This window comes from Suricata suricatta, chromosome 4 (genome assembly GCF_006229205.1).
Source record: "Suricata suricatta isolate VVHF042 chromosome 4, meerkat_22Aug2017_6uvM2_HiC, whole genome shotgun sequence".
Classification (NCBI taxonomy): domain Eukaryota; kingdom Metazoa; phylum Chordata; class Mammalia; order Carnivora; family Herpestidae; genus Suricata; species Suricata suricatta.
The window spans coordinates 130439569-130453820 of NC_043703.1; the positions used below are offsets into that span (position 1 = coordinate 130439569).

Genomic DNA, 14252 nt, shown 5'->3' on the forward strand with positions numbered 1-14252 from the left:
TTTCAGATGACCTAAATGAAAAAACGCTAACAAAGGATTTGAAGTCTATATACAAAACAAAAATATCCAGAAAAACTCTAAATGAGGAGCTATGATCTCTACCAAATAGGATGTGTGATAAGGATTCAGTAATTCAACCAATGCAAAATAGTCAGATATATGAATGGAATGAAATAGAATGTCAAGAAACAGAAGAAAATACATATGGAAATGTAATACAAGTAAGACGAAGCTAGGACATCAAATCATATAAGAAAACAACACGTTGAGATGTTCCAGCTGGGTGGCTGATGGGAAAAAAATAAAGTTAGATTCCTGTCTCACACTGTCTCTAGAATAAATTCTAAGTACAGTCGATCCATGTTTGTATGGGGGAAAACAAAACCACAGAATATTAAAGCATGAATTTCTTTATAATTACAATGTTAAAAAAACCCCTTTCTAATATAATGTAGTATTTAGAACCCATAAGGAAAAGAATGATAAATATAGGGGTGCTTAGGTGGCTTAGCCAGGTAAGCATCTGACTCTTAATTGCAGCTCGGATCATGATTTCATGATTGGTGAGACCACGCCCCTCAGTGGGGTCCACACTAAGAGCAAGAAGCCTGCTTGGGATTCTCTCTCTTTCCCTCTTTCCCAGCTTGCATGTACTCTGTCTGTCTCAAAGTAAATAAATAAAAACCTAAAAAACAAAACCATGATAAATGTGACTACATAATAACAAAACTTCTGCATGACAAAGCACCGTAAGAATAGTCAAAAGACAAATGACAAAATGGAACAAAATATTTATTTCTGATGTCATTGCAAAGGGCCAATCTCCCTAATTAAACAGCTTCTATATAATTCATTAAAGGCAGGTCAACAAGTAGGCAAATTATTTGAACAGATGGCCCACAGAATAAGAAATACAGATGACACCAATATATTTTTAAATCTCTGCTGTCATATGTAATAAAAGAAGTACACATTAAAAACTACACTGAAATATCAATTTTTACCTATTACATGAACAAATCCAGACAATGTAGTAGCACACTGTGTTGGTAAGGTTGTGGAGAGCAAATGCCCTTATGTGCTAGCCTAAGGGGGAAGGTAGGGAGGTATAAATTGGTATAATTTATATGTTCAGCAATTAGACAATATTTATCAAAATTACAAATGTACCTACTTTTTCACTCAGCAATTTCTCTTCGAGGAACTTATCTTTTGGAAGTCATTTCACATGTTAGGAGTATACATAAGTTATAGAATAATATAAGCTATGGATCCTCTTTTTTAATAACCAGTAGAATTTATTAATTATAAATCCTGTAACAAAAAAAATGTGGATCAAGCAACATTTTAAACTACAGACCAAACAGTAAAGTCTATGGGAATGCCATGAAGTATGTTATACAGACAAGACTCTAAAACATAAGTTATTAGCTATTTTCTTCACATTTTTGTTCCAGTAACTTTTTGATTAAATGGTTTTTATTCATCTATTGTAAAATTTGAGGAACACCTGGGCAGCTCAGATGTTGAGCATCTGACTCTTGATTTTGGCTCAAGTCATGATCTCACCGTCAGGAGACAGAGCCCCACATTGGGCTGCACGCTGGGCGGGAGCACACTCAAGATTCTCTCCCTCTTCCTTTGCTCCTTGTCCACTCCTTCCTTTGTCTCTCTCCAACTCCTGCTCTCTCTCTCTCTTTCTCAAAAAAAAATTTTTTAATTCACATCTATTCTCACATTAAATTAAGCTTCCTGCTCATACTGACACCAAGCATCTCATAGTAGTCAAGTTTTAGTAATGATTTGATGTCTATCTTTGCAGAAAAATAAAACATACAAGATCAGGGAGGATGGTTAATGCACAGATAATACACACACTGGCCAGAGGACCTGATAAATTGTTAAAAACTATAAAATAAAGAGACCTCAAAAAAACTGGGTTACTCTTAAATAGTTCTCAACTATTAAAATCCAAGTTAAAGAAATTCTGTACTCAAAAAAGAAAAATGTGGACCAAGAGACATTAAAGAACATTTTTCAAAAGAGACAAGTTAGACATTTTAATTAGAGGTCTACCCCCCATTCCCCTGCCCAATCGGCACTCCCAAAACATGCTACCAGAGACGTGTATAATGTTACATGGGCCGAAACAGCGATTCAACAGCACAACATTCCAAACATCTAAAAGATGAGGGATTGAGTGAAAAGAACAGAACATCCATATGATGAGATTATTACAGAGATCCCTCTATATGCCAATATCAGGAAATTGCCGATAGATTAAAAAACTTTTTTATATTTTTATTTTATTTTTTGAGAGACAGAGCATGAGCAGGGGAAGGGCAGAGAGAGAGGGAGACACAGAATCTAAACAGGCTCCAGCCTCTGAGGTGTCAGCACAGAGCCCGACATGGGGCTCAAATTCACAAATGCAAGATCATGACCTGAGCTGAAGTCAGACGCTCAACTGACTGAGCCATCCAGGTGTCCCATCAAGATATGCTTTAAGTGAAAAAAGCAAGGTACAAACAAGTGAATATATAACTTTTACTGTTAAAAAGCGGCAGGGGTAGGTGGGGAAGAAGACTACATATTTGCTTGCATATATATTGTTGCTATTTTTTTTTATTCCTTAAAGGACACCCTAAAACTACTAACAGTGTTTATTTACCTTTTGTGTATGTGGGGTGGAAGTGGGGGAAATGTGGCAAATGGGAACTTGTACTGTACCTTTTTATGTGCTCTGACTTTTCTATCATATTAAAATATCTTTTAAAAAAAACACACTTAAAAATATTTTAGGGACACCTGAGTGGCTCAGTTGGTTAAGCTTCTGACTCTTGATTTCAGCTCAGGTCATCATCCCATGGTTTGTGAGTTTGAGCCCCACACTGGGCTCCATGCTAACAGTTTGGAGCCTGCTTGGAAATATCTCTCTCTCTCTCTCTCTCTCTCTCTCTCTCTCGTTCTCTCGTTCTCTCCCCCCTCCGCCAACAGCGCTCCTTTTTCTCAAAAAAAAAAAAAAAGAAAGAAAGAAAGAAAAAGAAAAACGGGGGGAGGGAGGCAAAAAGGTTTCTTTAAATATATTTTTATTTTTATTTTTATTTTTTTATATTAATTTTTAAATTGTACACTTAAAATGACCACTAGATGGCGATTGTTCATCATTTGAACTGCCACCACAAGGCATTTATGCAACAAAGAAATTGAAGCTGGATGAAGACGTCTTAGAAACTGCCTGAAAACTTCAGCAGCTGATTTTCTTAATAAGAATACCTAAATTTTTTAAAACTTTTCAATAAAAAAAAGTAACAACCTCTGCAATGGAAAAAATCAGGATTTTAAGAATACCACCTACCCCAAGCCCTCCAAATTCCTACACAACATGAATATCTGTGAGTTTCCTGTCTTTAAATGTCAATCTCCACACCTAACAATTTTAATAGGCCACTTCGGATGCTATTTGTATAAGAATGGGGCATAGGGGCACCTGGGTGGTTCAGTCAGTTAAGCATTCAACTTTGGGTCAGGTCATGATCTCACAGTTCCTGGGTTCAAGTCCTGCATCATGCTCTGTCCCGACAGCTAGGAGCCTGGAGCCTGTCTTCAGATTCTGTGTCTCCCTCTCTCTCTGACTGCTCATACTGTGTGTCTCACCCTCTCTCAAAAATAAACATTAAAATTTTTTTTAAAAGAATGAGGTATAAACATAAACAAGAATTGCTTTTTTGTATTTTAGCACATGTAATTTGTTTTCTTGCATCTATAAGATATGAAGATGCAGCAAATATTATTCTCTATGCCTCAGATTGCGGACAGAGGCCTGTGGAATTAAGAGCGTTGGCAGGCCCTGGGTGGATGGCCTTGGTGTCAAAATTAGGGGCTGTGGGACACCATGAGGATGGCCGTGGGGGCGCGGAGAGGGTCCAGCTCTCCCCCTAGCAGCTCCACCATCACCTGACTTATCTACTGGTGTTCTGTGTAGGATTTAACTTGGGGGACGAAAAACAGTGCCATTACTAAGAACAAGCTTGAAAACCTGTGAACTAGGATATGCCACCTGCAAGAACTAAAACAAAAGATACTAATTTCATCTTCCATCAGAGAGGTGCGGAAGCGAGGGGGGGTAGTAGACACCCAGCATAAGTAAGATACCTGTGTGGGAAGTCTCACGTGTGGCATCAAAACCAAACTACAAGGTACAAAATAAAAATATAAAACACAATACAATACAATCATAGAATGGCTAAAATAAATAATACTGACAACATCCAGTTTAGTTAAGGAGAGTGTAGAGCATCTGGACCTCTCCTTTGCTGGTGGTGGGAATAAGAAAAGGTACAGCCACTCTGAAAGAGTCTATCAGTGCCTTATGTAGTTAAGCGTACACTTATATAACTCAGAAGTCCCATCCTATGTATTTACCCAAGAGAAATGAAATCCTTTGTTTACATAAACACTTATACATGAATGTTTATAGCAACTTTATTTGCAATCGCCAAAAACTAGAAATAATCCAAATGTCCCTCAACTGGGGACTAGAGTGTGATACATCTACTGAGCAATATAAAGGAGTGAACTACTGGTACACTTGACGACTTGAAAGGATCCCAAATGCATTGTGTGGAGCAAACATACTATATGATTCCAATTTTATAACATTCCCAACATGACAAATTGTAGTGTTAAAGTATATAGATTGGTGGCTGTCAGGGGGCAGAGTTACAGGGAGAATCTGACTCTAAAGGAGAAATATGGGAGGGGGGCACCTGAGTGGTTCAGTCAGTTGAGCATCTGACTTCAACTCAGGTTGTGATCTTGTGGGGTTCGTGGGTTTGAGCCCCACGTCAGGCTCGCTGCTGTCAGTGCAGAGCCCACTTCGGATCCTCTGTCCCCCTCTCTCTGCCATCCCCCACTTGTGAGCTCTCTCTCTTTCTCTCAAAAATAAACATTTTTTAAAAATTAAAGAAGGGGCATCTGGGTGGCTTCTTAGTTGGTTAAGCATCCAACTCTTGGTTTTGGCTCAGGTCATGATCTCACGGTTCATGAGATGGAACCCCACGTCGGGCTCTGCACTGAAAGTGTGGAGCCTGCTTGGGATTCTCTCTCTCCTTCTCCCTCTCTGCCCCTCCTCTGCTCGTGTTCTTTCTCTCTCAAAATAAATAAATAAACATTTTTCTAAAAAGAAAAATTATAAAAGAAAATAGACAAAGTATAAAAGAAGATAGACAAATGGCCAATAAGCACATGAGAAAGTGCTCAACAACACTGGTCACCAGGAAATGGAAATTAAAACCATAATAAGATACCACTATACACCAGCTAAAAACAAAATGCTACCAAGGATGGAGAGTAACTGAAACTCTCATACTTTGTTGTGAAAATATACGATACAATCATTTGGGGGAAAGATCTGCCAACATTTTGTAAAATTAAACACATCTCTATCCTATGACTTAACTATTAGATTCCTGGATATTTACCCAAAAGAAACCAAATGCTCACAAAATTCTTGTAGAAGAATGTTTGTATCAGCTTTATTCATAATAGCCCAAAAACTGGAAACAGCCCAAGTCTCCATCACTAAGAGAACAGAGAAATAAACTGTGATTTAGTCAAGGAATGGAATATTGCTTAGCACTAAAAAGGAACGTACTGCTGATACACACACGTGACATGTATTAACCTAGAAAACACTATGCTGAGCTCTCTTGAATCACCTGTTCTGCATGGAGCCAGCTGCCATGAGGTGAGGACCCTCGCTTTATGGAAAGTCCCACATAGGAGAAACTGAGGCCTCCTGCCAGCAGTCACGTGGGTGGGCATCTTGAGAGTGGATCCTCCAGCCCCGGTCAGACCTTTCTAGGACCTCAGACCTGAAGTCCTACGTGCAACCTCAGGACAGACCCAGAGCTACCCTGCTAAGATGCTCTGAAATCCCCGACCCACAGAAACAGGGTGAGATCATATATATTACCTTGTAAAATGGTAAGTTTTGAGGTAATTTTTTCCATATCAACAGATAACTAATAGATAAGTAATACACATGGCATTGTCACACACACACACAACTGATGGACATGAACTAGTATCTTATTTTTAAAACGCTGCAATAACATCTAATACAGCAAGCATAAGACAGGAGTCATAAAATTATAGCCTAATTAATTATCACAAAGAAAACACACCTATATAATCCTCATCTGAGTCAAAGAAAATGACATGAGCAGCACCCAGAAACTCCTTGCAATCTCCTTCTCAATCATCACTCCCTCCCACCTACTGTGAGCTATGCTCCTGACTTGTTAACTCCATAAATTATTTTTGACTGCTTCTGAATATTACAGAAATGAGATTAGACTCTGTGTATTCTTTCATGTCTCATTTCTTTTGCTCAACATGGCTGGCAAGATTTATCTGTGGCATCCACTGTAGCTGCAGCTCATTCATGTTCACTCCTATATAGGATAACACTGAATGAATCTACCACCAAAAATATGCTGAGAGAACATATTTGTGTGACTTCACTTACATTTAATTCTAAAACAGACAAAATTTAAACACAGTAGGGGCAGGGGGAGCCAGAACAGGGGTTACCTCTGGGAAAATAAGAGCCAGGGTTGAGTTGAAAGGGCATGAGGGAACTTTCTGGGGTGATAGTAATGTTCACTTTTTGATAGAGGTTTGAGTTACACAGGTATATGCAGGTGTCAAAACTCTGAGTGTACATTGAAGATTTTTGCACTGCATTGCATTTTACAGCAAAACAAAACAAAACCCTGAACACATTTTGAAGTCTTGTTCATGATATGCACACCGAATTATTTGGTGGGGGGGGGAGGGGCGCTTTGAAATGCATCCAAAAAATGAAACATAGTGGATAGAGGGATGTATAAATGAAAAAACATGTAACAGAGCAAATTCAGTAATATGTTAATGGAAGAATCTAGGTGGTGAGTATATGGAACCCAATGCTATAATCTTTTAATTCCACTATATGTTTAAATTTTTTTCAATAGAAAATACTGGAAGAAAGTAGATGACCAGAAGGAGAGTTATGGTAGGGCATAATTTCCTTATGTAAAAATGAGACCTTCAAATACAAATCTTGGTTTCTAAAAATTATTCTCAAACAACAGGAACATGGGCTTGCTGGAGAAATGGGCAGAGAAAATACAAGATGAGCCCGGAACATCTTGCGGTATTAGAAAGTAAAGAAGTCCTTCCAAAAAAAAATCCATCAAAGGGACACAGGAGACCACTGAAAGAGCCCCCTGGGAATGCTGGAACAATGTGGACAAAGTAAAGGACTATAACGCAATGATAAAATAAATATACAGGAGTCCATATTGATATAAATAGTTAAAATAAATAAATATATAAGGAAAAGAGATGAATCGCATGTAATAAATAATTTGTGCAGCTACTCTCCCCTCTAGCAGGTGGAACTTACCTGTCTCCACACCCCACTACCATCCCATGAGCATCGGCTGCACTTGGGGACCTGCCTGCAGAGGGCAAATGTCATTTCACAATGAAAACCTATGATAAACGTTTCCCTGCCTGGTGATCAAGGTTAACATCACCACTGACGAGCCACGTGGATAGAATGTAGCCCCTGTTATGACTGACAAGAAGGGCATTTGCTCTCATACTCTTCCCAAAAGCCCATAACCTCCATCTAAACATGAGAAAGACATCAGACAAACCAAACTGAGGGTATTCGACAAAATACATGACCAATACTTTTTAAAAGTGTCGAGGTCACGAAAAGTGTGGGAAGACTGGGGATCTGTCACAGATCAGAAGACACTAAAGAGACAGGACAACAAAACAGTGTGGCATCTTGGATGGGATCCTGGAATGGAAATTGGACCTGGTGGAAAAAGCGAGAAAATTCTAATGCAGTCTAGAATTTCGGTAATAGCAATGAACCAGTGCCGCTTTTTTGTTTTGACAAATGTACCGTGGTTGTGTCAGATATTAACAATAGTGGAAACTTGCTGAGGGGTATATGGGAACTCTGTATAGTTTCTTCACAGTTTTTCTAAAAATTGAAAATTATTCCAAAATTAAGTCCATTTTGAAAAAAGACAAGAAACGAGGCAACAATAACACAACAAAAAAAAGATCTTTGTGCATTTTTTGAAAAACCTTTTAAGAACCCAACAAACCAAAAACCACCTTTAAAAATGCAGTTGTGTGTTTTTTTTTTTTCTGAAAAGCTAAATCAAAAGTCAGTTTAGGGCCATGGAAAACACATCTTCAGATACCAAATTTGAAAGCCCTCCTGACAAGAAATATCCTCGGTGCCAAGCCTTATTTAGGCAGCACCCACGTTCTGGAATGAATACTGACAAGAACTTGAAAATCAACTCTCACATCACAGAATGGCTTTGCTTCACTAACCTGCTCCTTTGTCCTGGTCCCTTTCATCATTTTGCGTCAGGAGACATCTCCAGGTTGGCCCAAGATAAACTGCCTCCATCACTCGCTTCTCATTGAACACGGCAAAAATCAAACTGCTCCGTCTCCCTCAAGAAGTGAGGTGGAACTCACTGCCAAGCCTCCGCACACATGAAAGGCCCCAGCGAAGAACAGATCCCCAGAGGCAGCGAGAAGAGAAACCCTGGGTCTTCTAGTAAATACCACAGCTACCTCACAACTTGACCTTCCACCTTCCAAAGCCTCCACCCACCCCCCACCCCCATGAGCCCGTACAGCCTGGACGACCTGACCCTGAATGGAAACAGAAACCGTTAAATCATCCTGTGGTAACTGTCAAAGGCTAAGGCCCTGAACCAACAAGGGTGACAAAATGCTACGGGAAGGGTTTTCTAAGCACTGCGGTTTAATTGTAGCTGTGAGGTTCACTCAACCACAGAGAAGTAAGTACACTTGCTGGTTGGCAAAGTCTATGAAAGTAGCAGAAAGAAATCAGAGAGACAGAGAGAAAGGAAGGAAGAGGAAGAAAAGACCCTTGCAGCCAGAGACGAAAATGGGATGGGAATCCCTGACAGGAGGCATTGCCAATCCACATTCCCGCATCCTAGGCTTGCCAGCCGGGCGACTGTGGGTGAAGAGATGCTCCCTCACCATCCTTCCTTTTCGCCTCCCTTCCCGAACTTTCTGTAAGCATCTGCACCACACTAAACACCAGGAACTCAGAACAGGTCAGGCCTGTTCCTACCCTCAAGGAGCTCAGACTCCAGACTGGAAGACACAGGAGGAGAAGGAGGGTCCCCAAACGGTGTCACATTAGACAGCTTTCACACATTATCCTTAGAGGGCTGAGTGGCCAGAGGGCTGTTACTGCCTCCCCAGGGATAGCAGGGTTGTTCTCTGGAGTAGAAAGCTTTTGGGTTAGTCAGTTACCTTTACTTAGCTCTGTCAGGCGGAGCTGCCGGGGCAGTGAGAAGGCCGAGAAGCAAAAGCCTGATCTCTCTGCAAGATCTTCTGAGAAGTGGGGTGTCTGTGGGCTGAGAGAGGAAGTCCCTAGGAGGGAGGGAGCAGGAAGGAGATGTAAGGGGGAAAGGGTTGGAAGGGAGCAGGAAGGAAGTGAAGGGAGATATATGACCAAATGAGCAGAAGACAGGAACAGATACAATCACCCAGGACAACAATGCAAAGTTTCAACAAACTCAGGCAGGCTTCCCCACTAGGTAAAGGTGCGCACACCAGATACTGTTCCCGGCTCTTCCTTGCCCACCAGGAATTCTGAGCGTGCTGCATCAGCTCAGCCAGAGGGTGGCACCTGAGAGTTCCAGGCTACCGTGGTGATCCCAACCTCCAGGACAGCATCTGGCTTAGAAAGGATACTTGAAATCTCAAGCAAAGAGGGTTATTTGGGGCGATGCATGTAAGCGGTGCAGAGGCTGGACTGACATAAGAGAGGCTGGTTGAGAAACCAGAAATGGGTGGGCAGCACCACTTAACTAAGCGTATTGGGTGATGGCTAGAACTGAGGTTTACAGGTATAACCAGGCCTCAACTCCCTCCCAGGGCTGTGCTCTGCCCGTGGAATGGTGGAGGCTGCTAGCTTGTCAGGCTTTGTGTTTCCAGCTGTAGTGACACTGCCGGGCACCCAAAGGATGCTTTTGGTGGAACGTTCTGGGACACATGTTCTGCAGGGTTCTAGAGTGGAAATCCCTCATCTTCAACAACACATTCAACAGCTATGTAGGAAGCACCCTCAGTGGGTCAAGTAACATGCACAGGGGCCAGGGTCTCCTGCTGAACCCTGAGAGCCACCTGTTCTGTCTCCCTGTCCATTTACAAGTAAATAGGAACTGGGGTGCCTGGGCGGCTCAGTCGGTTAACAGTCAGTTAAGCGTCTTTATTTCAGCTCAGGTCATGATCTCCCAGTTCATGAGTTCAAGCCCCATGTCGGGCTCTGTGTTGACAGCTCAGAGTCTAGAGCCAGCTTCAGATTCTGTGTCTCCCTCTCTCTCTGCCCCTCCCCAAGTTGTGCTCGCTCACTCGCTCTCTCTTTCTCTCTCAGAAATAAAATAAAACCTTTAAAAATCAAAAAAAAAAAAAAACAAGTAAATGGGAACTGGAAAGATGGTCATGGAAATTCCGTTTGGGGTTAATTACAAGCTGGACTTTGAGGCCTGAGATCCCTCAAGGGTCAAGAAGAGGTTGAATCAATATTCTCCCATTGCACCCAACAGGGAGGTGAGGAGAGCACTCAGTGGGTCTGCAGCACCCTTAGTAAGCCTACAGACAGTTTTAAAACAAACAGAGGTCTGCACATGCTCCATAAAGCCATGGTTCTGAACAGGAAGACAGGTAATCAGAGCCCAATGCTTGGGCTCCTGACAGCATCACTCATGCACCTGGATTCCCGCCTCTGTGCCTGAAGCCAGTGTGAGCTATTTCCATCTCTCCAACTGAAACAAGAGTGACTACCCATATGTGCAAACCAAGAACTGAAGAGAAACTGACAGCAGACAAAGGACAGCAACAACCTATTGGCAGCTGGAAAGTGAACAGGCAAGTGAACAGAGAGCAGACTTTGCAGAACAGAGAATGCTGGCGAGTCAACCAGCTGGTGCAACTGAACTCCACTAAGGCTTAGGAACTGGGGGCTCCAGGCACCGCTGACAGCTGCAAGTCCCCTCCCCAAGCTCATCAAAGCCTAAAGGTTCACTGTCAGGAGGAGATGTGAGATGGCAAGAGAGAAGACCCACAGTGAGAACTGTGGGGCCAGAGACTCCACTTTCCAACATTGAGGATGTAAGCAAATATCAGGAATAGCCTGTACATCATGGGCAGTTTGACAACTTCCCAGCAGATGGCTGCAAAGTGACTTGTTCTAACAAAATCTGAGTTAACAAGCATTTTCCGGCAAACAGAAGTCAAATGTCTTAGGGGAGGAGCACTTTCTAGTTAGCCTAAGGTCACATAGGGAGGAGCCCCGTTCACGATCACTTTAGGCACCCAGTTATCATGTATGGCCTGTGAGTCCTCACCCTCTACCCACCATTCCTCAGTAACTCTGTCCAAAGCAAAACAGTAAGACTGATCTGCCCCCGAAAAAGGCTATCCTTGATCAGGAAAGCCTGTGGCCAGCAACCCTGCCTGTTTACAATCAGAATTTTACTCATATGTTTTATTTTGCTCCTATTGTGAGCAAAATGGACTAGACATTTAAGGAAAGCTTCAAACACAAAAGACAGAGGTCAAAGGTACAAATTGAAAGAAGAAAACCAAAGGAAACAGAGACAAAGCAGAGAATAGAAAGGAACATCTAAAAATATAAGAAGTTTTACAGTTTGAAGACAAGAACAAGTGTTATCAAAATAAAAAGAACAAAGAGGGATGCCTGGATGGCTCAGTCAGTTAAGTGTCCAACTTTGGCTCAGGTCATCATCTTCCAATTCATGAGTTCTAGCCCCTCGTTGGTCTCTGTGCTGACAGCTCAGAGCCTGGATCCTGCCTCAGATTCTGTGTCTCCCTCTCTCTCTGTTCTCCTGCTTGCTCGCTCGCGCTCTCTCTCTCTCAAAAATAATCATTAAAAAAAAGGAACAAAGAACTTAAAGAACTTTTTTAAAAAATAAAAATATGATAGTAGATATTTTTAACTCAGGAAAAGTTGGAAGATAAAGTAAAGAAAATCTCCCAGGAAGTAGAACAAAAAAATAAAGAACGAGCTGGAAAATAATGAAGAAAGGATAAGAAAATCAAAGGACAAGGTCAGGAAGTCCAACATCTAAACAAAAAGAGTTCCAGATAATAGTATAAATAACTGAAGAACATTAGTTTCTAGATTAAAGAGCCCATTATATGCCCAACACACTGAAAGAAAAAGAGAACCACATCAGGTCACTGTGTAAATGATGTAACAACAGTGCTATGCTAAAGAAGAATGTTCATAATGGTGTGGCTTCCAAAAGGAAGAAAAATAAACCATTTATAAAGGGTCAGGGTGCAGAAGGGGTAAGATCTGTTATTAGCAATGCTGGATACTAGCAAACAATGGAACGATGCTTTTAAAATCTGGGGGAAACTTTATTTCCAACCTCGAATTCTATACCCAGAACAACATTCAGTCAATTGGACAGTGAACATTTTCAAACATAAAAATCTCAAAAAGCTCAAAAAGTTACTTCTCTTTATATTCTTTCTCAGGAAGCTATTAGGTGAAAGACCGTTCTGGTTCTCCATAGCTGTGTAACAGTGTACCCCAACACTTAGTGGCTTAAAACAGCAATGCATCAGTGCTCTATCTCTCTGTTTTCTGTCAGGAATTTGGACACACAGGATTAAGAAGGCATGGCTTGTCTCTGCCTCACAGTGTCTGGAGCCCCAGCTCAGATGACCTCAACAGCTGAGAGCTGGGGCAGCTGGGAATGGTTAGCAACTCTACCTCTCTTCCCGAACCTCTCTCCAGGGACTAGCCGCAGGCCAGTAGATACATCCACACCTCTCAGTGGGCGTAGCATTAAGGAACTTGCGGCCCTCCTCCACAAAGGGTAACTAAGAAAGAGAAAGCCTGGGAAAACAGAGGAGATGCAAAGGCAATTCCTAATACTGAAGAGGCATGTAGAAAGCCAGTCCAGACAGAAGCCCCAGAAGGAGGTCTCCAGGAGGGATGTGTCCAGAGGGGCTGGGTGAATGGAATTGCCAATTACCTGACCGGTCTGACCCAGCTGAGAGGAGTGGAACCATTCTATACCAAACTGTGGGGTCAATGACTCATGGGTTATAGAAAAGTAAGCAAATGAATAAAGGGAAAACTTATATCTCCAAAGAAATATATAGTTATAAAAGAAAGGAAATGAAATATGGTGCACCATGGGCACAGCTGGGAATAATAATTATGTAGTCATAGCAGTGTGAATACTGGATACTGACTTACATAAAAATGGTGACACAGTGATTTTCAGAGCATAAACAAAGAAAATGGTGCAGCAGTGAGAATCTTTATTTGCTAGAATAGTTATTATATAGTCAAGAAGTGGTGGTTCAAGCATGTTGTTTAGGAATAGGGAGGTCACTAACAGAAGAAGCCAGTGAAAGAACTGGGTGGGGTTGTCAATGCGAAAAGGAATGAGGGACAGAGGCAGATGGGGTAGGGACAGCTGTTTTTCATTACAAATATCATTGCACTCTTTGTATTAAGAATGTTCGTACATGGCACTGGACAGAGTGGCCACTGGCCTGCAGAGCAGCAAACCTAAGTTTTATTGTGATTACTGAGACACATACTTCACCCATGACGCTCCATCCATGAAGATGATATATTGCAGGCATAGGAAACACAAAGAGAATGTGAAAGACGGTCAGAAATGGATGGAAGGGCAGGCTCAGAGCCTTATCCACAGAACAGCTGTGGTATTTCAACAAGTGAGGATACCTCTTCCTCCATTCCTCCCCCTGCAGGGCAATGATCCCACCTCCCCACCCCACCCCCCGGCTCCCAGGTCCTTCTCGCCCTGCTCTGATGATACCAGCACGCCATTATGGGGGGCCTTCCTCCTCCTGGGATGATGCCAGTGGGAACCATACCTGGAATGAGACCACCTATCAGAGGCCACATGCCAAGGATGCCTGGACCCCTGATGATGAGACCTCCCACCTGTGCCATGATGGTGCCCACTTGGCCAGGAATGACTCAACCAGAGAGATACAGAGAGACGGGAGCCTCTTTATAAGCATTTTAGATTCCTTGTTCTACTTCACCAGAAGATCACAGTGCTGTGACTCTGGGTGGTTTCTAACAGCATGACAAGGAATCCTTGGTCTCC

General features: G+C 42.0%; 1 protein-coding gene and 1 pseudogene across 6 annotated transcripts in view; one reads left to right on the forward strand and one right to left on the reverse strand.

Annotated features, from left to right (window-relative positions):
* ACOXL (acyl-CoA oxidase like) overlaps positions 1 to 14252 on the reverse strand; it is a 327931-nt gene that overhangs the window by 309257 nt on the left and 4422 nt on the right. The gene's annotated exons all lie outside the window — the stretch shown is intronic.
* On the forward strand, positions 13639 to 14159 carry LOC115290391 (annotated as a pseudogene).